Source organism: Aethalodelphis obliquidens, unplaced genomic scaffold, assembly GCF_003676395.1.
Source record: "Aethalodelphis obliquidens isolate GAN/ISIS:26980383/991018 unplaced genomic scaffold, ASM367639v1 scaffold8, whole genome shotgun sequence".
Classification (NCBI taxonomy): domain Eukaryota; kingdom Metazoa; phylum Chordata; class Mammalia; order Artiodactyla; family Delphinidae; genus Aethalodelphis; species Aethalodelphis obliquidens.
In genome coordinates, this window is record NW_020837952.1 from 41,751,931 (window position 1) to 41,776,513 (window position 24,583).

At 39.4% G+C, this 24,583-nt stretch overlaps 2 long non-coding RNA genes across 2 annotated transcripts in view; both read right to left on the reverse strand.

Annotated features, from left to right (window-relative positions):
- The window catches only part of LOC113620876 (uncharacterized), a 37,963-nt gene extending 18,561 nt beyond the window's left edge, over positions 1-19,402 (reverse strand). The window contains exon 1 of the long non-coding RNA XR_003432962.1: positions 19,263-19,402. This is a non-coding gene — a long non-coding RNA (uncharacterized LOC113620876). The remainder of the gene's footprint in view (positions 1-19,262) is intronic.
- LOC113620875 (uncharacterized) overlaps positions 1-24,583 on the reverse strand; it is a 465,861-nt gene that overhangs the window by 44,556 nt on the left and 396,722 nt on the right. The gene's annotated exons all lie outside the window — the stretch shown is intronic.

Consider the following 24,583-nt stretch of genomic DNA (forward strand, 5'->3'; position numbering starts at 1 on the left):
AAGAGGACAATAATGGCAGTGCTGGGAGCTCTATCCATTCCCTTTAGAGTTGGGGCCTGCAGTCTGATACACCAGGATGATGCCCTAACCCTCAGGGAAAGAGACTGAATGCAACCAAACAGGTTGATGTTTGGGGCCAGAGGGCCAAAGGAAATGGACAGAGAGATTTGGCTGACAGAAGAGTGGGAGGTAAGGTGGAAGTCCAGGAAAAGGAAGGTGCCAGACCAGATAAAAGCAAAAGAATAGCAAATACTACAACTCCAGCAGTGTGATGACAAAACAGTGTCCCTTCCAAATCTAACTGTTAAGAAAGCAACATGCCCAGCGCCCTTGCCTGGGTCCTGGGTCCTGGATCCCAGGTCCAAGAGTGGGACTCATTTTCAAGTCCTTCTGAATAGTGAAAATGAGGCTATATTTCTGCCTCACTCAGGATGAGTTTTAGAATCAGGACATAGCTGATGCTGGGTAGTGAGAATCAACTAATGAGAAACTGGGAAGGCAGAAGCAAGAGAAGCAATGCTGATATTATGTTTCTGAGGTAAATATACTTTGAAAACCTCCTTGCGGGCATGAACCAAGTTTTCTTTATCTACTCATACCTTATAACACAGCCTTGCATAGGGAGGTGGGCACTATAGTTAATCCTAAGCAACAGTTAAATCTATACTCATGGGTACAAAATAAGTACATCAGTACTATCTGTTACAAGCACCACTTACCTTTTTTTTCCTGTGTATCTGTAGACAAGGATATCCTGCCACATCCCCTTTGCTACTCAAAAATATTTTCATAGCTTCTGACTTTATCTGGGCCCACATTGCTTTTCAAAGGGAAGTGTTAATTACTTCACAGGATTTATCTGTTTATCTGAAACTCTCTTATCAAAGGTATTTTGACCCATACAGATTAGAGCTCTGAGCTTCTGAATAATTTTCTCTTCATAGTAGTGCTAAATTTAATTAAACAAACATTTGTTTAGCAACTGCCGTGGAGATTAGATGAAAGGATGCAAAGGAATGGCAGGCATATGGAGCAAATATGATTAAGACAAGGTCCCTGTCCTCAAGAAGCTTTAAAACTAGTCAAGAAGCAAGTACAAATAATGAAGTATGCTAAAGCTGAATGAAACAAATACTGTAATGAAAATGCAAAGAACATGGAAGCAATTAATTCCTTCTCAAACTGTGTATAATCTCAATATCACCTCCCTTGTGCATATCCTGGGCCCTCCAACAAATTGCACTTATTCTCTTCTCTAGTATTTATTCCAACCTATTCTCTTTAGTATTTATTCCAACCTATGAAGGGACTTTCTTAGGCTTTCTACCATCTTAGTTACATGTTCCCCACCCTCCAAGTAGACTGAAAGCTGATGGATGACTTTTGTGACTCTGGCACAGATTCTTGGACATAGAGTGCATTTAATCTCCATTTCTTGAATTGAACATAAACACACACACACATACACACACACACACACACATGCACACACGGACAAACACACACAATTAATGCCCATTGTTTCAGGAGCTAATAATTATTCTTAATACTTGGATTCCAAAAGATACCCCCGCAAGTATCCATGATTAAAATGTTGAATTAGAGATGGTTCATTTCCCACGTTTCAAAACAACTCTCTTAGCTATTTTTACTAAAGAAAGTTACAAAATCATGATTCAATTTCCTGATGTAGGAACATAAATACTTTACAGGGAAAAATCTAAATACATCACTACTTTAATACCCACAATGTATAATATCTATAAAATGAAATGTTAGCTCTATCTAGGCATACAAAATATTCAAAAACATAATCAAATAACAAAAACTCACTCTTTGCAGAAGACAGTAACTATAGTCACTTGGTTACTGCTTTAATGCATTTACTGCTTAAATGCATTAAAAGAAAAGACAATAATGTACAGCATCTGTATTAATTTAAAAGAATTCAAATCTTGAAATTGGGGCCAAATCCAGAATGTGGAACACTGAAATCAATAAATGCATAATTTTCACCTATGTATACTCCTCTAAATCACAGAATACAGATGATTTTTGAAGTAAACATTCCATTATAAAAAGACCTTGTCTGATGCTTACCAATGTAAACCTCTTTTCCAGGCCACACCCTTCACTGGGAATCCAAGGGCTGGCATTCAGTGTCCACATCCAGAGTTCTTGGATCTCCAATCTTTGCAAGTTATTCCTCAAAGAGTTTGATAAACAAGGATGGGTGGATAAGTTACTTTCCCCTAATGAGACTATGGCAGGGCTAGAGGTCCTAATAAACATGTGTTGGAGGAAGGAAGGAAGGAAAGAAGGAAGGAAGGAAAGAAGAAAGGGAGGATGGATTTCATTTTATCTGATGAATTTAAAATTTTAAAGTCTCCAGAAGTTCTCCTAACAGCATACAGCAAATGGAGAAACATAATTGAAGAAAAATCTAATAAATCTTGATAAGAATAAGAAGAATCAGTGGCATTTGAGTCACAGCATGCTCATACACTCTACAACCCAACTCAGTGCAACGGAAGCTCTATTCTGGGCAGTTACAGCCAGGAAAATGGGGCAAGAAGGGAAGAAAGGAGAGACTGAGGGAGTTTAACAGTTATTATGTGTCAACTTGACTGGACCACAAGGTACCCCAGATATTTGATAAGCATTATTCTGGGTGTTTCTGTAAGGGTGTTTTTGGATGAGATGAACATTTAAATCAGTAGACTGAGAAAAGAAGACTGCCCTCCCTAATGTGGTGGACTTCATCCAATCAGTTGAAGGCTTGAATAGAAAAAAAGGCTGACCCTCCTCCAAGTAAAGAAAGATAAAGTATTTTATATAGTATAGTGAATTTGAGAGTTACTCTTGCTTAGTTAAGCAACATTTCAATAATGGGAATACAATTTTCACCTTTGTTAAACTTGGTCTTAAAGTTATAATTTATTTTATGTTAACACACCTATCCTTTGTCATTGATTTTAAGAATTAGACTTGATTTAATTCTGCACCATTAAAAATCTTCTATACTCTGGTTCTAAATTAAAACTAAGTTCTGTTTAAAACTGTTGGTCCCCTATTAAGCACTCAATAGTGAGGCCCCACCAAAAGGAAGAACTCAGGTAAGGTGGATCCTTGGAAATGGGGCATTCATCTTCTACTCAGTCCTGGAAAGATCCCCATCTCTGCTGCTGCATAGAGCACATTGTCTCCTGAGATCAACTTGGAGACCTTTTGGAATATACTCCTGAGATATACGTCTCCCACCTCAGAGAAACATGCAGTAGTAGGGAGGTCCCATGGTCCCCTCCACAAAACTCACATTTACACACCAATGAGAAAGCAAGGATTGGATGCTGCCACACAGAGAGCACAAAATGGCCATCTGCTTTAGTTTGTTAAGCTGAAAGAATTTATTAAAAGATAATGTAACCACACAGTTACACTAAAAAATAAATATTCATTTATTTATTCCCTTAATCCCTCCTTCCAGACCTAGAAAAGGAAATGGAAGGAGGTATGCAAAAGCAGATTCCATACAACCTCCCCACTTCAGGTCTTTTAAGTTACAATTGAATCTGAAAGGAAAGGCACATGGTGGGGGTGATGAGAAGATGGAGATGAGATTAAAATCAAATTTGAGGAGTACCACTTCTACAATGATGGTGTGAGAGTCTCCAAGAATCTTCCCCCCAGCAAAACAACCATAACTGATGAAATTTATTTTTTAAATAATTTGAAGTCTCTGGAAATTATCCTAATGGCATACAACAAGTGGAGAAACATTTATTTAAGAAAATCTAATAAATCTTGATAGGAAAAGCAAGAGTCTGTGGCATTTGAACCATGACCCACTCCTTCACCCGACACTCCAGCTCATTTCAATGGAAATTAAATCATGGAAAGAGCAACCATAGGAGAGCTAGAATAGCTATTCTAATATTAGACAAAACAGACTTTAAAACAAAAATATGTTACTAGAAATAATGATGATCATTTAATAATAATAAATGGATCAACCCATCAGTAAGATATAACACTTACATGCATATATGCACCTAACAACAGAGTCACCACAATACAAAAGCAAAAACTGACAGATTGAAGGGAGAAACAGACAATTCAACAGTACTGGTTGGAACCTTCAGTGTCCCACTTTCGAAAATGGATAGAACCACCAAGCAGGAGATCAACAAGTACATGAAGACTTGAATGACACTAAATCAACTAAACCTAACAACATGCTATACAACAGTCCACCCCATAAAAGCACAATACATTTTTCTCAAGCACACATGGATCATTCACAAAGATAGACCATGTGGTAGACCATTAAAAAACCTCAATAGAAATGGAAAGATTGAAAGTATACAAAGAATGCTCTCCAACCACAATGGGATGAAGTGAGAACTCAATAACAGAAGGAAATTTAATAAATTCACAAGTATGTGGAAATTAAATAATATACTTCAAAATTACCAATAGGTCAAGAAGTAAATCACAAGGAAAATTAGAAAATACTTTGTGATGATGAAAACAAAAACCATAATATAGCAGACTTTATGGGATTTAATTAAAGCAGTACTTGGGAAAATGTATCAACTAAAGAAGCATTTGGAAGGAAATTATAATAAATGCTTATAGTTTTGAAAAGATCTCGGGCTTCCCTGGTGGCGCAGTGGTTGAAAGTCGACCTGCCGATGCAGGGGACACGGGTTCGTGCCCCGGTCCGGGAGGACCCCACATGCCACGTAGAGGCTAGGCCCGTGAGCCATGGCCGCTGAGCCTGCGCATCTGGAGCCTGTGCTCTGCAAAGGGAGAGGCCACAGCAGTGAGAGGCCCGCGTACTACAAAAAAAAAAAAAGGAAGATCTCAAGTCAATAATCTAACCATCTACCTTAGGACACTGAAAAAAGAAGAGTGAACTAAATCTAAATCAAGCAGAAGAAAGGAAGTAATAAAGACTAGAGCAGAAATAAAAGAAATAGAGAATAGAAAAACAATAGTGAAAATCAACAGAATGAAAAATTGATTCTTTGAAAGATCAACAAAATTGACAAACATTTAGCCAGACTGATCAAGAAAAAGAAAAAAGGCTTAAATTACTAGACTCAGAAATGAAAGAAGGGACATCACTACCAAGCTTACAAAATAACTAGGTTTTAAGGGAATACTACGGAAAAACTGTATGCAATGACTTAGATAACTTAGATAAAATAAACAGATTCCTAGAGAGACGCAAACTACCAAAATGGACTCAAGAAGAAATGGAAAATATGAATAGACCTATAACAAATAGGGAGACTGAATTAGCAATTTTAAACTTCCCACAAAGAAAAGCCCAGGATCAGATGCCTTCACAAATAAATTGTATCTAATATTTTAAAAAGAAATAATAGCAATTTTTTAGAAACACTTGAAAAAAACAGAAGAGAACACTTCCTAATTTGTTCTATGGGGTTATTATCCTAATACCAAAACCAGACACAGATATCATAAAAGAACACTATAGAAAAATATCTCTTATAAAGATAGATGCAAAAAGATCCAACAAAATACTATCAAATCAATCTAGACATATAAAAAGTATTATACAACATGATCAAGTAAGGTTTATTTTGGTAATGCAAGGTTGCTTTAACATCAGAAAATTAATTAATGTAATCACCATATTTATAAAATAAAGGAAAAACCCACATGGTCATCTCAGTAGACACAGAAAAACAGTTGACAAAATTCAACACATTTTCATGATTTAAAAAAAAAAAAACACTTAAATACCATAATGTGAAAGACCAATGCCTTCTACTTAATTTTGTACTAGAAGTTCTAGCCAGGGCAGTTAGGCAGGAAAGAGAAAATAACAGCATCAAGATTAGAAAGAAAAAGTAAAAATATCTCTATTTGTAGATGACATAGTCTTTTATGTAGAAAATCCTAATAAATCCACTAAAAAACTATTAGAACTAATAAACAAGTTTAGTAGAGTTGCAGGACACAGATCAATATAAAAAATAAACTGTTTCTATAAATAAGCTATGAATAATCTGAAAATAAAGTTGAGAAAACATTTCCATTTAAAATAGCATTTTAAAGAACAAAGCACTTAGAAAAAAATTTAACAAAAGAAATACAAAACTTGTACTCTCAAAAACACAAAACATGTTAAAGAAAGGGAAGATCTAAATAAATGGAAAGATATCCCATGTTCACAGATTGGAAGACAATATTAAGATGGCTACTCCCCAAACTGATCTACAAATTCACTGCAATCCCTAGAAATATCTGATCTGGCTTTCTTGCAGAAATTGACAAGTTTATGCTAAAATTCACATGAAAATACACAGGACCTAGAACAGTCAAAGCAATTCTGAAAAAGAATAAAATTGGCAGACTCACTTCTCCCAATTTCAAAACCTGCTATGAAGTACTGGTATAAAGACAGACATATAGGTTAATGAAATAGAATTGAGAGTGTGAAATAAACTTTTACATTTATTATGGTCAACTGATTTCTGACAAGGAAGCCAAGACAACTCAATGGGAAAAGAACAGACTTTTCAACAAGTGGTGCTGGAACAACTGGATATCCACATGCAAAAGAATGAAGTTGAACTACTTTCTTATACTGTAAACAAAAATTAACTAAAAATGGATGATAACCCTACATATAACAGCTGAAACTATGAAACACTTAGAAGAAAACATAGGAGTAAAACTTTGTGACCTTGGGTTAAACAAAATCTTCTTAGATACAATGAAAAGTACACGTGAAAGCACAAGTGAAGTGTACTTTTGTTTGTGATAAAGAACACTTGATATGAAACCTACCCTCTTAAACAAATTTTCAAGTGTACAATACAGCATTGTTTACTATGGGTACTATGTTGTACAGCAGACTTCCAGAACTTATTCATCGTGTATAACTGTGTAATTGAACAACAACTCCCCATTCCCCCGTCCCTTCAACCCCTGGCAACCACCTTTCTATTCTCTGCTTCTATGAATTTGAATATTTTAGGTACCTTATATAAATGGAATTACGCAGTATTTATCTTTCTATGACTGGCATATTTCACCTAGCATAATGTCATCCAGGTTCTTCTGTGTTGTCACAAATGGCAAGATTTCCTTTTTTTTTAAGGCTGAATAATAGTCCATTGTATGTATATACTACATTTTCTTTATTAAGATCATAGACTTTGAAAACATATTCCTCAGTATAATCACTCTTCCATGATATACTACCTGTTTGACCTTGGGCAAGTGACTAACCTCTCTGAGCCTATCTCTCTGCCTGTAAGATGGGAATAATGTACCTTGGACATAGTTCTTGCCCTAGTCCCTGACATGATGATCCCACAACTTCCCAGCCTATAACAAGTATTCAATAGTTGTTACTTCTGATCCTCCTTTTTCCCTTTTTCATTCCCTCCTTACCTCTTCTGGTTCAATTTGGATGCAGATATAAAGAGATTCACAAACATTTTCACTCTTTGGTTGTTGTTGTATTTAAGAGTTGAATGAGGGAAGTTAGTCAAGTTTTTGGTTGGTTTTTTTTTTGTTGTTGTTGTTTTAATACCAAGTTTGAAGGACAGTGAGGTAACAGACATGACCAGTAGCTCTCCATTGTAATAGCAATTCTGAGTGGTGAGAACACTGAGAAGCCCTCCAAGAAAAAAAATACTTTATGGCTTGGTTTCCCTATCTACAAAATGGGAATAGTTATAATTAACCTGCCTGCCAAGTAATATTTTTATAAGAATCAGATGAGTTAGAAAATGTGAAATGTTTATTTAAAAACACCCATAAAGATATTATACTCACACTCTTCTTTCACCTATCTATATGCTTCACTCAGTGAGAAACTGAGTTCAAAACAATTAAGAAATTCACACACCCCTCCTACTCTTCGCTCACACCCTCTCAACCCAAGCACCCCCCCCCAAAAAATGATCATTCATTCTTGAATTGAATGTGGATTTTGTTTACTCTTCAGGAAAGTATCACTGCAGTAGAGCAAAAGTAATAATTCATACACATTCCACTATTAGCATTTCTAAAATCTTCAAAGTTAGAACTAGGAGATTTACTGCAGCTTTAGGAGATGCTGAAGGTGCCCCACAGCAATAACTGATGCTTTGAAAGCACACAGAGAGAAGAAATCATCTGAATTCTTTCCAGCTGTTTCTCTTCAAATTTATGAAATATTGATAGAAAAATATAAATAGGTATTAATGCTGTTTTAGTAATGATTCGGTCTGGTGGAGACAGAGCATAATTTATTTCCAGCCTGCAGGATTAACACTGGAGTCGCCACTGATTCTGCATTAATAGCCAGAAATGTGTTGCATCAGTCTGTGTGCTCCAGGTTTCTCAGGCAGGAAATGAGACCTGATCTCCCAAGGCATGTCTGTGGAGGACACTGCTTAAAGCCTCAACTCCAGTAGAGATGCCCTACTCACAAAATCATGAGCCAGAGACTCTATCCTGTCCTGTTTCCCCTGTTTTTCCAATGCCTACCTATATCAGTCAAGGATTGCATTTGGTTCTGAGTCTTAGAAAACCCAACTGTCAGGGTTTCTACAAGAAATCTGAGAGGTAATTGATAGTGTTGATTTATCAAGTGTAGGATATTAAGGCCATGGTCTCTCATTTTCTTTGTCTTACTATGGCTGCTAGAGCTCCAGCAATCACATTTATCACAGGCAGAAAAGGAAGATAGAGTATAAAATAAAGGTGGATGGTGCTGTCCATTGTATCAAGAAAGCAAAGGCCTTATCAGAAATCACAAGTAAGACTTCCTACTTACATTTCATTGGGCAGAACAGTGTTACATGGCCACCTATGGTTTCAAGGCAATCTAAAAATGTGAGTGTATACATGGAATCTAAAAAAAAAATGGTTCTGACGAACCTAGGGGCAGGACATGAATAAAGATGCAGGCTTAGAGAATGGACCTGAGGACACGGGGAGAGGGAAGGGTAAGCTGGGACGAAGTAAGAGAGTGGCATTGACATATATACACTACCAAATGTAAAATAGATAGCTAGTGGGAAGCAGCTGCATCGCACAGGGAGATCAGCCCGGTGCTCTGTGACCACCTAGAGGGGTGGGATAGGGAGAGTGGGAGGGAGATGCAAGAGGGAGGGGATATGGGGATATATGTATACACACAACTGATTCACTTTGTTGTACAGCAGAGACTAACACAACATCGTAAAGCAATTATACTCCAATAAAGATGCTAAAAAAACATTTAAAAATTTTAAATGTGAGTTTTAGCTTTGCAACTTCTATGGTAAAGGCAAGGGAAAGAGTTTGGAATGGATACTGAGAAAGCTAACACAGTAACTGGCTTGCAAGCTCTAAATTATATTTGACAGATGAATGAGGTCATTGGAACTGATTCTTGCCTCACTAGTAACTGGTAGAGAGAATTCTGTGACCCTAGAAGTACATTTGTCAGATCCAAATTAGGGTTCCCCAAATGAAACTATAATGGGGGGGGGTCAGTAATACAGATAATATCCAGACAGAAAATTTAGATGGATGGATAGATAGATATAGAGATACATACATACATACAAAGACACATAGCTACATACATAGAACATGGATAGAGACATAGAGACACAGATACATAGATAGGTGATGTGTGTATATATATATAATAAAAAACAGATATCTTCTTTATTAAGTAGAATAAAACCTTTTCGGCTGTGCAGCTCAGGCTCCCTAAACCACTCATCCTCACCTGGGGTGTGTGACCTACCCCACACCCCCAAACACACACATACACACCAAATATGCATCACACTGAAAGTGTAAAGGAAACAAAAATGAAGGAATGTTAAAGAGAGCCAACATATACAGGGGCACATGTGTATATTTGGGGAAGGGGTACAAAATAGTTGGGGGGAAGATGATCATGAATTGCATCTATTTATAGTCTCTGCTCCAGAATGTGGGAGATACTTTGCATCCAAAGAAAGAAGAGAAACACCTTTCCCAGCAGCAAGGCTGTGAGGCCTTCTTTCCTTCCCCATGGCTTCTAACGCCTACTCCCCTCCCCCTCCCTGCCTTCCCTGCTCCCACCTACGCACCCCACCAACAGGGAAGGAAATGAGGATGTGGGGCAGAAAGCCTGTGTTTATGAGCACTGAGTCCTGTTGCTTCCACCTCTTTAGTATCTCTCAGATCAACCAATTCCATTCCCCATGCACGGCCTGGGTTCAATCTGAGTCTACTCTGGCCAGAGCCACTACAGTGGTTGCCTGTTAGTGGCTCTCCTTGCCCTAGTGCTTGATCCACAATGTCCCCAGGGTTATTTTTCCCTTATCCTTCAAAGAGTATTTATGCACGTGTGTGCATTCATACATGCATGCATGCATATACACACACATACATAATATGCACACGTGCATACACATACATGTGTACATACATGTGTACATGCATACATTTATGCATACACGCATATGTTTATAGTATTGTTTTTCTATTATACCTGATTTTTAAAAATTAAATATAAATCAAAGGTTTAAAATGACAAACAAGTATCTCCCTTCCCTCCACACACCTCCCATTCCCAGGACCACATGCTAGAAGCAATCATTTCAGACCTTCAGCTGATTCTGTAGGTAGTTGCCTCTATATTGCTAAGCAACATGCTTCTGATGCTCTTGCTGGATGTATCATTTCAGTATCACCTATTTCTGTTGTGATCTTCCTAAGGCACAAATATTATCATGGCTCTCTGTCACCATAGATGGCTGTGCAAGCTGTGCACTGCCGGTCACCCAGAAGCACACTTCCCTTTGTACTTCCTGGAGATGGGCAATGTGGCAGCCCTGTCTTCCCCCTAGATTGCAAGGTCTCTGAGACCTACGAGGGTCCTGGGCCAGACCTACCCCACCAGTTTCTCCTGGTCCACAACCAGGTAGTCAGTTTCAGGGTGACTGAATGTGATGGCTAATTTTATGTGTCAACATGACTGGGCCAGATATCTGCTTAAGTGTTATTTCTGGAGGTGTCTTTGAGAGTGTTTCCAGAAGAGATCAGCATTTGAACTGGTGATGGACTGAGTAAAGCTTGTGTCCCTCCCCATTGTGGGTAGGTATCATCCCACATTGAGGGCTTGAATAGAACAGGAAGGCAGAAAGTTGGAGTCCCTCTCTCTCTGCCTGAATGTGTGAGCTGGCCCATCAGTCTTCTGCCCTCACTGTCCTGGTTTTCAGGGTTTCAGGTCTGGACTGGAATCTACGCCACCAGCTCTCCAGTTCTCAGGTCTTCAAACTACACCACAAGCTTTCCTGGGCTTCCAGCTTGCAGATGGCAAATTATGGGCCTCCATAATTGCATGACCCAATCCTTATAATAAATCCTATGTATTATAGTAAGAATAGGTAGATAATAGATAAATAGATAGATACATACATACATACATACATACATAGATAATCTCCTATTGGTTCTATTTCTCTGGAGAACCCTGACTAATACGTTGCACAAGTCTGATGCCTGAGATTAATAGCAAACATGGCTGGCCCTGGTACAACAGTAAGAAATTAGGCCAGAATTTTGATATTAGATCTGGGTAACATGCAGTTTGTACAAGAGGCTTGAGAAGGCACCTTCCAGGGCTTTCCAATACCTGGTCCTCTCCATTTCGACAGGAGACAATCACACCATGAAATCCCTAATGAGGGAGCTAGAAGCTCTGCTCACCCTACAACCTCCAAGCTGGAAGCCACCTCATGTACTGTGTTGAAAACTCTGCCATTTGTTCTCAGTTCAGGAAGGTGTAACTTGTAGCAGGTTTGTGTCAGCATGTGAGCCAATTTCAGGACAGGGGTCATGCCTCTTTTTGACTGAAGATGTAGCTCTGAGCCAAGCCGGGTAGATCTGAAGGGAATGAGCACTCTTTCTGTGAGAAGTCATCAAAGTTTGTGTTCTGCTTCTGCCTCTTTAGCATGGACCTTGCCCATTCCCTGAGAAGCTGTGTCCCACTTCTCTGAGTCCAGACAAGAATCGGGGGATACACAAGGTTCTCTCTCTCTCCCTCTCTCTCTCTTCCCCTCCCTTCCCTTCTCCTTCCTTCCTTCCTTTCTTCCATCCTTCCCTCCTTCCTTTTTTCTCCATTCAAATTTATGTTTGTTTTGAGTACCCATAAAAATTTTTTCTGAGCTGGACCTGATCTGAGGCCTAAAATATGGGAAACTCTGATCCAAGCAAATAAAATCTTCTAGAAATCAAAATACACAAAGCAATATCTAGTCTTTATAAAATAATTAAAATATATTCTACTTTTGCCAATAAACTAAGTCTTGTTAGGTTAGAATTTTGAAGTAGGTATTCAACAGCCTTCTCAGTTAAATAAGGCACTTCTTCTTTGCAATATGTAACTTGTTGCTGTAAGAACTTTGGTGAAAAACAGAGTCAGCAAGGTCTTAGGATAGAAGGATAAATAATGTTAGTTATGTCATAAAGGCAGCAGTGATAGAGGATACATTTTCAAGCATAGATCCATATGGCTGGATTTGAAAGAATGTGTGTATATGATCTGTTTAAACTGATCTCTCCTTTTGTTCTCTGAAATTTCACCATTAGAGATTCAGTCCTTTGCTATAAATATTGCCCAGTCCCTGCACTTAACATGTAGCTATTTCTGAAGGAATTAACATATTAAGTGTCTAAGAAAGCATGAGTATACTAAAAGTGAAATAGGAACAGGAGGCGAAATGCAACAAAGACTCATTCCCAAGGGTTTACCCTAGGGTGTTTTTAATTAGGTTTCATTTTTTTGCAAATGAAAAGTAATTAAAATAGAAATCTAGTAAAGGCTTCCATCAAATATTTTAAAAATGAAAAAAATGAGCATTCACAATGATATTTGATTAGCATTTTCATTACCAATTTTCCTTTATCCTTGTCTACAAATGTCAGCATATAGACTGGGCTTCTTTGGTTTTGCTTTCTTTCATAGCTTCATGTTTTAAGCCCAGAAAATCTGGCCATTAGAAATTTATTTTTAAATGGATTAAGTGCTCTCCCAGGAGCCATCTTTAAACTTTTCCATCTATATTTTGATAAAACTCCACATGAAGTCAATAACAAATTAGAACATAAATATTTAAGCAGCTCAAAGATAAAATGAGAGCTTCCTTCTTTCTCTCTTTTTTATGTTGCTGGTAATATGCCAAACAGAGAGAGGAATTAAGGGTCTTGGGGAATATGTCAAAAGCCTCTGCTTGTGCAAACAAGAAAAACCTAGCAAAAGGTCACTAATCCAAGAGAGGCTGGTGTCACCTTGGAGTTGATCTCATTCACTTCAGGAATTCCTAATACTCTCTCCATCTTCTTCCTAGAAGTTTTTAATGCAGGAGGAAAGGCACTAATGATTTTTCTCGTGGGGCTTTTGCCCTTAATGAAGGCTTGCTATTAGAACTCTGCTATTTTTATTTAATGTACAGGAAATTCTATTTATTTTCAAAGGACACCTAAAGAAGAAAAGGGTTCTTCATTTCAAAAGCAAATCAGATGAAATAAGGAGCAGACAGAGTATCCCCATTGAAAGAAACAAAGAATCAGTGAAATGAATATATGCTAATATATGCAAAGACGATTTCAGAAAGTGATGAACTTAAACAGATAAAACCCTCAATAAGCCACCCATTTGCTAAAAATCACTCCGAAAAGACTGTTTACTGGGATCACCTAGGCATGGAGATTGTCTATCAAGGAATGAAACTTATCTGTTCTGTGTGCCGAGATAAGATCTCCTGCCAGGGAGGATTTTTCTCAGGCTTTCATGATAATTGTAGATATTTGATTGCAAATCAGAATGTTTGTTCTACCTAATGAACAAAAGCACTGGATTAATCATAGCTGGTATTAAAAGTTGTTTTTGTTTACAGCATGATTTAGACTCTAATGTTCTTGGAGTACTCAAAGAACATTCTCAAATGTCATGTTTGTAGCACACACTAGTTCCCACTTTGTTCAAGCTGGAAACTGACAAATAAGTTTCCGCTTGCCCTTGACTAACAGAAGCATCTCCAGGCTGTGCTCTGACTAATAGGCAAGTGTGGGGAACAGTCCGGAGGACAGTGGTTTGTTCTGATTCACTTCCATTTCATTAAGGATAGGAGAAGGCATTCAGTGTCATGTCATGTCATGTTCTGTCATGTCCTGTCATGTCATTAAAGGTGTACTTTCAGAGTAACTTCATGATGTTTTCATCTAGCCGAAGGATAATAACACAAGGGATATTGAGAGGGGATGCCCAGCCAATCTCTCTAATCCATCTCCATGGGAAGGTAGAATGACTAGAATGCATGCATTCGTTCATCCAGCAAATATTGATTAAGCAAGTTCCAGGTACTGAGCCTGATGTTGCAGATATGACAATCAGCAAGAGAAACACTTTCCCTTACCACCTTTCCAGACACACACAACTGAGCTTACATTGTCCAGCTGTATGAAATTTGAGCAAAAATGAACATAAAGTCAACAGTATTTGTATTCAACTGTCAATTATTAGCAAGGAAGGGAGTCGATGTCTGCCTTATAGAAACCAGAATGTTAGCACCGAGAGAAAAAATGCGGACCATCTCTTTGTTAGGAGAGGTGATGAAATGGGATCAGAAAGCTTAAAGGTTTCACATGGGTATTTGAGTGGTAAAGTCAAAACTTGAACTCAGACTCTACTCTTCATCTGCAGCTTCTGCACCACCCCACAAGGCCTCCTTCTCCCACACCCCCACCATCCATGTTTGCTTCAGAGAAAGACAAAGTCTAATTTCTGAATGATGGCTACATAGATTACATCACGATGTAGTTAATGACAAAAGCAAGACTTCAATACATGCATACTTTAAATAACACATTAGGCTTATCACTGCTGATATCTTTAATTATGCCAAGGCAAAACTGGAGACAATCTAATGGGAAATACAGATTACTTGTTAAAATTATTAACAGAATTAATGTGCTTACATTTGTTTACGTGTACTGGAATCAGCTCAGATATTTGACTGCAATGACAATATGTGTAAAGATCAATTAAAAGTCATAGAGCTGAGATATTGGATTTCCAGACCCTAATAGGATTTCATCTGCACTTGCTATATTATGTTATACAATTATAATTGAGCTTCCATCAAACCACAGAATCTGTCACCTCACCAATTTATTTTCCAAGCACTAATGAAACTTATTTCTTGCTGAGAATGCTTTTAAAAGCATAACCCTGAGGAAGAGAGGTGACACAAGAGATGATAGGCTTCTATTTACTTAGCAAACCTAGGTAAAAACTTGGACATAGGTAAAGTGAATTTGACAGTTTTAGGAGGGTCCTCAGCAGGCATTTGTTCATATTATGAAGAGCACCGAAGTGCTTTCAAAAAGAACTGTAAACAACACATACAACTCATGCTCACTTTAAGCCCTAATATCAGATTGATTCTCCGCCTCTTTATTGTAAGGTAGTCAAGCTAAAGGCAGAATTGATACAATATTTTCCTCTGGATCTTTCTTAATTATTTTTCCCAAATTGATATCATGCATTGAATTATAAAACAGACGTCTCTGTAAAAGAACTTAGTGAGGCTACTTTCACTTGATAAAATGAAAATTCTCTTTCCAATTTTGTTCAGAGAAGGGAAGACAATATCTAGAGACCATAGTGTAATACAGCTGTAAGATGACAAACATCTGGAATGACAGAACAATGATACTCTTTGGAGAGACTCAAAGCTCCTATAATAATAATCTTGTGCTCCTCAAACTGACCTGTGATTGTACAGTGACGAGTGAGATGGACAGCTACCCCTGGCTGGCAGGGAGTGTAATTCCTTAGAATCATTTATTTACAGACAGTCATTAAGGGACACTAGAGATCATGTGATGTGGACCTCAACAGGAAAACTCCTGCCTGACAGATGTATGGCCAGATCCACCTGACATATCCAGGAATGAGGCATTCACCTCACTGAAACAATTGCCAGACAATTGTCAGAGAGTTCTTCCTCGTGCCTTGCTGCTATCTTCCCCTTTGTAACTTTAAGCCTACCCTCTGAAGCCCCACAGTGCAGTTCAGGTCAAGAAGTACTTACTCTGTACCCACGTATTCCCAACAGACAGAGCAGATCGCAGGAGCTCAGCTGCCCTTTTCTTCAGCAGTCCTAACTCCTCTTCCTCACCCATGGGTTTGTGATGGAGAATACTTGGACTGGGACACACTCCCCAATTCTACGATGCAATGCATGAGCTCAGAGCACACCTACACTCATTTTCTTTGGACATATAATATTTTAATAGATGCACTCTTGACTGGTCATTTGGAGACAATAAATTTAATCAAAACATTTTGTAAGCAATGCTATACTAAATATTTGAAAATCTCTCTCATGTATCCTCTTCACTCTACCTCTCCTGACTAATGCTCAATTCTCTTAATGAATTTATTCTCTGTCCTCTAAGAGAGAGTTTTCCTGAGGGTATCCAGGTCACCCCTCACACCCAATCAGTCACCAAGTCCTGCTAATAGTACCTCTTTTAAAGCTCTTCATCCCAAACTCCCACCCTGCTGCAGGCCACTGCCATCCCTCAGCAGGTGACTGCAGCAGCTTCCCATGCATCTCTGTGCCTCCATCCTTGCTCCCTTCCAATTACTGCTTTAGATCATCATCAGTGATCTTTCCAAAATATTAATCTCACCATGCCACACCCCTGCTGAAAACCCTCAGTAGCTCCCAATTGCTCTGAAATCCAAACCCTTTATCTTCTCTAACATAAACTCTTTATAATCTGATCTCTTCTTAATTTCTCTTAAGTCTTATCTCTCTCCAGTCTCCCCCTTGGAAATCTTAGCCCCAGGCAAAGAAAACTCCTTTCAGTTTCAGCAACATGCTACATGGCCTTTGCCCATGTTGTTTCCTGTACATGAAACATTCTCTCCTAAATCTTCACCAACAACCCCTTCTCCCAGCTAATGCAGGCTTCCAGTCTTACATTGCCCTTCCTCAAGGACATCTTCTCGGACACTTAGGACACCAGCCATGCGTTCCCACGGAACCTTTCAATTCCCCGGGCCTCATGCTCATCACACGTTTGTTCATTACTTATTCTATTGCCTCTCTTCCTCTCTAAAACATCAGCTCTCTGACGGCAAAGCCCATGCCGTCTTGTTTACCATTGCACAGTGCCTGGTACACAGCACATGGCTATACACGTTTTTGAAGGAAGAGGAAGAAAGGAGGGACAGGGGACAAGGGCAGCTCTGAAGGCACTCTGCCTTCCTCACCATTTTGCCCAAGTCTGACTCTGGCGACTTCCTATACCTTTATTGAACTACCATTCTTTAAAATCGGATTGTCAGCAAGAATTCAAGTGTTATCTATTGAATTGCAGCAGAGCTCAATTCCCCAGATGTGCACTGTTTAGGTTTGGTTTATCCTTCTCTCTCTTTTAACCTGTTATCCAAAGCATCATCAGAAAAGATGATGCTGATAAGTGATGGTTCTATTTGCCTTAAAACTTTCCCTTCAAGGCATGGATGTAGGTATGCTTTCAGAGGCTGCTGAAAATATCATACTTCATGGAGGGAGGGGGAACATACTGGTTTTACCATATTTTTATGGTGAACTTAAAATGCTGAAGTGGTGTGGGATACATTGTCCTGGAAATTGCTCTCAGGCCTCCAATGACTTGGATGGATTCAGGATGAGGACTGTGAGATTTATGGTTATGACTGCAGTTTAAACCCATAAACCACAAATGCATATCTGACTGGAAATAAAAAGGAACTGAGTGTTACATCCTCCTAAGCAGATTCTTCCATAGAGTAATGTTGGAGAGGAATCTAGCCCCGAGTGCTTAACTTTGCAATTCAGAAGAGTTGTGACTTAGCTACCCTTATATAACATGGGCAGCTTTTCATTATGTTTATTTGATGCAGTGTTATTGAGGCAATATTTCATATGAATAATTCATTTCTACTCCAACTTTATCTAGCAAAGTCAAAAGCAGAATCCTAAATTTCAAAACAGATCAAAGAGTTCCTTAAATAAATTGGAAATGCCTTGAGTTGCCTGCTTTCTAAATCTCCCTGTCTTGTCTATGCATTAAGCAAGCACTTACTATGGGTGGTTAGATACCAAAATTATTAAATGTTCACAGCTCTCCCTGCATTTTCTTCGGCAAAGATGAATTTTAGTGCTCCAGTTTTGCACTGTTTCTTCTTGTTCTTATCCAGAAATTGAGTTCTATGAGAGCAAATCACATCCAAGTAATTTTTTTTTACATATTTTTAACTTCGGTTGTACGTGCCTGACTTTCTGAGGCCATCTCAGCCCTGATTCCCTTCTGTTCACTGGCCAGCCTGATGAACACAGCGGGCAGGCTGGGGTGAATAAAACAGAGCAATTACATTTGGATGCTCAAGACTGCCAGCTGCCTGGGGACGCCTCACCACAGCCTCCCCATCGTGGCTATCCTCCTTTCAGATCTTACCAAGTCATGCAAGAAAGTCGCCCTTCAAAATGATTGACATCCAAAGACTTGCCCAGGCTTTATCCAGCCACGAGAGTTGCAAACAAGAATGGAGCAATCAGAAAGAAAAATTTAAAACGGAGGGAAAAAAAGTACTCAGAATCACTGAATCATACCTAAGTGTACTTTTTTTTTTTTTAATGCCTTCAGGTCAATAGGAAAAAAATTAAAATAACTAAAAGATCTCTTCAAACCATCAAAGAATGCTCACTTCGTAGATGACTGTGTTAGAAAGGGCCTCAGAGGCAGTCATCTGGCCATCTTGTTGTGTCCCAGAGGAAGACCATGTTTCCTGGCTGGGGCAGGTAAGCATTTGGGGAAGAGTGTGATGGAGACAAAGAAGTACAACAAACACAGGCATCAGAAAACTCTAACTTCCAATTGTAACTCAGCCACTTACCAGCTAGGGGGCCTTAGGCAACGTGACATACATTTCTAGATCTGTGTAATAGAGGAATAATACTACCTACTTTATGAGATGTTACTGGAAAACATAAATAAGTTGATATTTGTAGAGTGTCTAGTACATAGTAGGAAATGGCAACTCTTATTCAGTAATCTGGATTAAGTGTCTACTCTTCGGATTTATGTAGATATTCTGGAGGTGTTTACTGTTGCCTGTAGCACCGTGTGTTGAAGCTGAGTAAAAATATCTGCTACAAACATATTCCCTTAGTCACTTATCTCTGGAGTAGATATGTTTAGTTGCTTACCTAATAGCCAGATCTACCCGCTGCTTCCTCTGGGTGGAGCCTGTTTCCATCATGGAGGCTCAAAATGCCACATACTCATTTCCCATCATGCCTGTGGCTACGCATAAATAAGAGTTGCTGGGAACTTCTGGGAAGGAGTGTCTTCCCTGATAAAAGAAAGAAGAATGTGAGGAGAAAACCCTTTCCCACTCTCCAATCTTTCTGTCACATAAGGATATCCTTCAAGCTGCTGCAGCCACCTTAAATCTTGAGGAAACAGCCGAAACAGACTCTGACCTTACTCATTAATACCAGAGAGCCATTGAACTAACCCACAAATGACCTAGCACCACACTCCTTGTCATGTGAGATAATGAAGTACTTTCCTCATTTAAAATATAGCCCCTCTCATTATTTATAACTGAACAATACAGCCCTTATTTCCTTTTCTTCCTCCAGGGCATCAAGAGACTCTTTCCATTTTATGTTTGAGCATTTGAGCAGGAGTATGCAGAAGTTATTAAACAGGAGTTTATCTTTATGAATAATGCTAATGAATTTTCCAGAGAGGTTGGGTAACTCATCCAATGTCACACAGCCAACAGCAGAGAAGAATTGGAACTCAAGTCTATCTGACTCAAAGGCCAGTCTTTTCAGAACACTGCTACTACATCCATGTAGCTGTTAGCCAGTCCAAGAAGAAATATTTTAAGTAGGTATATTTCCCTTTTCTTTTCTACCTCTCCTTTCAGTTTCTATTCTGCATAATTCTAAATCTCCCAAAGTTTCACCTCCTTAAGCAAACTGACGTTGTGAAATTTCCCCTTCTTTGTCCTCCTTCTTATCAAAATGTTCCTGTTCTGGGTTCCATTTCCTCAGGAAGCCAATATGTCTAAAAAGTTAAAGCTAGATAATAAGTAAATTTCTTTAATGGGATCCTAGTTTGGAGAGTGCCTTCAATGGAAGTTTTCAATGCCCTAGTGGACACAAAGGGCTGGTTCAGCCAATAGGAGTTAACTGAGGGGTATGGAGCATGATTAGAATCCGTTTATTCCTTAAGCAGGTACTTATTAAGCACCTCACTTACTATGCCAACAGTATTCTAGATGCTAGGAATATAGCACTAAACCAAATAAATTCTCTCCCTTCATAAAATTTAAACTCCAGCTGAGGAGAGATAATTTAAAAATAAATATGTAATATTTCAAATGGTGAAAACTGCTCTAAAGAAAAATAAAGCAGGCTAACAAGAAGAGATTGGTGGGGGTAGACTGTCTCATTAAGAGTGAGCAGGACACACCATGCAAAGAAAAGGACGTAAATGTTAACAATATGACAATATAAAATTCATGGAAAAGTACAATGGGAGAGGAAAGTGAAGAAAACTGCAAGAAAGCTATTACCCTCTTCTTATAAAGTAGGACATCAAGAAATACTGCTAAACTGGATTGAACAAAACAGAGAAAATTAACCATATTACTTAAAGTTACAAAGATGATCAGTAGAAAAACTAAAAAATCCTAGAGAAGAAAGGATAGGAGAAGGGATATTTTAAGAGAGCTAAATCCTCACTTTTCATTTCTAGAAGTCAATAGAAACTGCTTAATTGAGAAAATAGGTGTTATCTCACTTGCTAACTTTCACTGATCAGTGGTGGCTGCCTGGGGGTCTCCTGAGTAGAACTCCATACACAAGACCAGCTCTTTAAGAAAGTGGACTGTAATCAATTAATTAGTGCCGTCTGTCATGGAGGCAGAAAGTATCGATGATAGCCCATAGTCCAAGAACTGTCATCTCCATTTGGAGCAACGCCGAGTCATTTGGATATGGGATGGCCCAGGGCAAGGTGAGAGCAATAGCAGCAGTAAGAATAGGTTACACCAGATTAGAGAAAGAAATAGGATGATAAGGGGATTCCTGATACGATGGATTCTTATGTCATACTTTTCATTTTGATTGACAACATTCTGAAATGTACAAGGGAGATAAACTATAGAGAAGACTGACAGAAAAGAGTTAGCTTTACATCACTAATATAAGAATTAGGTGTGTTGGGCTTCAAACCCTGCCTTTCCGAAGTCTCAGAGAAGAATTTAAGCAACAGAGTTTCTAAGACGTGTGCCTTCCTTGGCTGGATTGTATCCAGTGACTCATTTAAAGTCAGTGAAATGTACTTTGGGTATTGTAAACCTTCAGTGGAGAAAACTTACTGTTGGTCCAATGAAGCCCTCCCTGCCGTACCAATTACCTAAACAGAGGATGCCAAAATACCAGGGTCCCAGCTGTACCATCATGCCAAATCCTGGGAACACAAACAAAGCTTGAAATCTTGTCTCTAATTAAATCATGTGGTGCCTGGTGACTCTGCTGGCCACCTACTCAGCAGAAAATCATGTGAAACTCTGAGCCGGCTCCCTTGGTGGCTAATGTCTCTAATAAAGACACAACCCCCAGCCTGTCTGTGCTCCCCAGGACTGGCACCAAATGAAGAGGACAGCAACACTTGTGGTTATCAAAAGGGCACGGTTAGAAAGCTGCCTACTCACTAAACAAAGCAACAGTGAAGCTTCATTAACACTTCAGTACTCTAAGTCCGTCTCCACCTCGGTGACAAGCACACAGAGAGGTGACTATTGCAAAGAGCCCTACACTAGAGGTCTCATTCACACCCCAGCTCTGATACGTTTACTAACTTGTTCAACCTATATTCTGCCCAATCCTATGCTAAGTGATAGACGACCCAGGGTCTCCCACTCCAGTACCCCAGGCTCCATCAGTATCTGGGGCACCTCACTTTACAGTGTTAATTCCTAGGCATAAATTGTTTCCAGTGTGGACAGACAGGCTGCCTCTGTGCTGAGCATCCCATTGTCCATGAGGAATGATTAGTGGAGCCCTGCCTCCAAACACCTCTCCCACTTGGTCCAGGAACCTAAAGTTAGACACTTATCCCTTTAGATTCCTTATTAAATGCCCCTATAGAAATGGTTCTGCACAGTTATCAGCCATTAACACCTTAGTATGATATGTTCCCAGAGGAGAGCCTACTGTGTGCCTTAAATAGACTCTATAATCCTCAAAGTACTCCAGCAGGACCTAACCATTCTAACCATTCAACACACACACACACACACACACACACAATTTTTTGAGGACCTACTATGTGCAGGGCATTTGTGCTCAAGTGGAAGATGGTTTGGCATGTCATAACTAAAGGTAAATCACGTATGGCCCTGAGCACCGTCTAGTAGGAGTGATAAGACACATACATAAATAAATATTATACAGTGAATTTATTGCCATGACAAAGGTACATAGTATTATGTTTGGGATGTAGTTGCACTAGAGACCAAGCTAGGACCTAGACATTCATTCAACACCTATTTATAGAGCACAAATGGACTCACTCATATGAGAGACTTGCAGGACCAAAGACTTTAATGTCAGAAAAAAACCAGGGTATCTGTGGGGTGCATATGCAAGTGAGGGGTAAAGAAGGAAAAATGGAGAGACTCATAAGACTATCAGTTTGGGGTAGGATGATGGGAAAGGGGGGAAATGGGATATAAAATTAGAAAAATCAAGAGGTGACAGATCATGGAAGATTTTGTATGTCACACTAGAGAGTTCTAACCTTATTCTATGGTCAATAGAAATTGGGGGGCTATAGAAATTTTAGGGCTGTAAATTGACATAATCAAGACACTGCTTTCTACAAATTAACCTGGCAACAACATATGGAAGCAATTAAACTAAAGATAAATAAGGTAGGAGACCAGTGAGGAAATTACTGAGTGCTCAAAGAAAGAGGGAATAAGGGCATGAGCTGAACATTTGACAGTGGAAACAGAGAGGAGGATAAATGCTGGCATTACTGGGTTCTGAAATAGCCATCATCAGCTCCTTAAGCCCAAGTCTTGGGTCATATTTTCTACCGAGCATACCACATGGTGCCTGGCACAGAGTAGGCACGGGATAAATGTCAGAGGTAGGTAAATGGATGGATGAGGGAGAGGGAGGAATTAAAGATGGCGATGCTTGGGGCTAGATGTCTGGCACCACCTTTGGAATAGGTTTGGGAAAATGAACCACGATGGATCCATGTTGTTGACTGAGGGAAATAAGAGATCAGAAAATACCTGGATCATGGGGTTTGGAGACAGCACAAGGGACCTGGGATTTTGACAGGAGAAAGACAGAAAGCAGGAAAGAACAGCAAGGGGCTGATTCTAGGCTACCTCTCAGAACAGGGGGTGCAGACTTGATACCCCATGGGTTCAGGGGGTGGCTGACCCCTCTGAGGACTGTCAGGCAAAAAGGAGGTTGATAAGCATTGCAGCAGGACAAGTGCTGGCATGAGGCACTGGTTACAAATACAGGATTTGCACTCAGAATTCTGACAGGCCTGTGCAGGAATCCTGATTATACCACTTACTTAACCAGGTCACGTTATTAGAAATATCCAGGTCTTGATTTGCTCCTTGATAGAGATAATCATACCAAATAGGGTTATTCAGGAGATGGAAGAGATAGCAGCTGTCCACCAAAAATGCTCACTCTCTGAAACTTGCACAGTCTGAGTCACTGCTAGGAGGAAACCACCCAGCCAGACAGCTGCATAACCCAGTCCCCCTTGTGGCCAAGTACTCCATGTGTTAGACAAAAGAATGTGAGCAGAAAAGACACATGCCTCTTCTGGCCAGGACTTTTTAAGGAGCAGGTAAACCTTTTCTACTCACTTTTCCCCAGCTAAGTGCTAGAGGCAGAGGATCCCAGGTCCTGGAGGATGTGCAGCAGCCCCATGGACAAGGCCTTCATAGCAAACCATCGTGTGGAGGAAAGCTGCCCTGGGACCACAGCTCCAGCAACAGAGGGCCCTGTGGACAAGAAATAGCCTCTTTGGTGTCAAAACACTGCAATTCTGTGGTTTATCTGTGATGGCAGGACACCTCATGCTAACAGATGCAGCAAGGATTACCGGATAAATAAGAGATAAAGCATGTAGGACTCTATCTACTCATGGTAAGTACTCAATAAATGGTAGCCAGAAAAAAAAAGTTAGAAGAAGAAGAAAAAAGAAAAATAGAACTTGCGACAATGAGCAAAGAGGATGGTTCTAGGGAGCTCTGAGATCTGTGGGGTCTGGCAGCTCTTTCTTTTGTTTAGGGCCTGAAGCAAGGTCTTAACCTAGTAGAAGTGAAGGTACTTTTGAGAATCTAAAGAGAGGGACACTTTCACAGGAATGAATGAATTAATGATAGTTCATGGGCCTCCTGAACCCTATCTTTGTACAAAACACACACACACACACACACACACACACACACACACACACACACACA